Source organism: Pseudophryne corroboree, chromosome 9 (genome assembly GCF_028390025.1).
Source record: "Pseudophryne corroboree isolate aPseCor3 chromosome 9, aPseCor3.hap2, whole genome shotgun sequence".
NCBI classification, from domain to species: domain Eukaryota; kingdom Metazoa; phylum Chordata; class Amphibia; order Anura; family Myobatrachidae; genus Pseudophryne; species Pseudophryne corroboree.
Genome location: NC_086452.1, coordinates 28,754,446 through 28,755,529, shown reverse-complemented (window position 1 = coordinate 28,755,529; position 1,084 = coordinate 28,754,446). Strand labels below are relative to the sequence as shown.

The window sequence follows — 1,084 nt, the reverse complement described above, 5'->3', positions numbered from 1 at the left end:
ATAGTCTGAAAAAACTGAGAATAATCAATGAATTTGCTTCATAATCAGGTTCCTAAACACCTTGAGAATTATTCTCACCAATACGGTGTATACAGGTAATCCTCAGTGGTGCTCCCCAGAGTCAGAAAATTGTATCAAAATAAATACCGTAAAGACAGAAGAACAGTAGACTCTTGTTGGGGAGCACTCATTTTCAGACTTGCAAATATTTACTGTAAATATCTATAAAAAATAATACGTTTTTATTAGTTACTTAAATGATATGGAGTTCAGGTTTTGCGAATATATGTGAAAATATAAAATATTCTGTAGCCTTAGCTAAGATAAATAGATTAGCCCGATTCCTTGATGTTATGATTGATGTATAGGAGGTATGCTCAATAAAGTGGTATCTTAGAGAGAAAGAGTGCGTGTTTTTATGACCGTCATTTGATCTGCATAGGCAACATTAGAAAAAGATTGTTGCAGAAATTTAAATCATAGGTCATGTATCCAATTGACGGTCTCCTGTCTACATAGACTACTTCCTGTTATCACACAGGTGGATCTAATATAATGATATTTTTTAATGACCATCATTTGATCTGCATAAATAGCTTTAAAGAAAGAAATTTTGTATCATAGGTCATGTGTACAGTTGACAGTATTCTGTTTTTATAGACTGCTTCCTGTTATCCCGCAGGTAGATCTAATATGCAGCTTTTAATTGCAGTACCTGGGTGTTCCAAGGTGGTCTACCATCCGAGTACTGGCCCGGCCCTCCACTTCTTGGCTTCCAAGATCAGATGAGATTGGGCATCTCCAGTGGGGTGTGACCGCAAATTGCTGCACTTAGACCTCCTGTCTGGCTAGACAGTGGTAACAGGTCTGATTACTTGTCAAAATAAAGTGGGATTACTCAATTTAAGCAGTAGCCTTTACAAATATTTGGCTAGTCTATACAATAGTCACCGTTTGGTATATATTTTCACATGCGTGTAACTGGTCACAGGTAAGAATGCAGGAAATATTAATAAATATCCTGTTTAGAAGGTAAACCGTACATTGGTTGTAATCTCTAAAATATACCACACTCGTATATTAT

General features: G+C 36.1%; 1 pseudogene; it reads right to left on the bottom strand.

The window, feature by feature from the left end:
- Positions 1-703: 703 nt before the first annotated feature.
- On the bottom strand, positions 704-823 carry LOC134964016 (5S ribosomal RNA; annotated as a pseudogene).
- Positions 824-1,084: the final 261 nt, after the last annotated feature.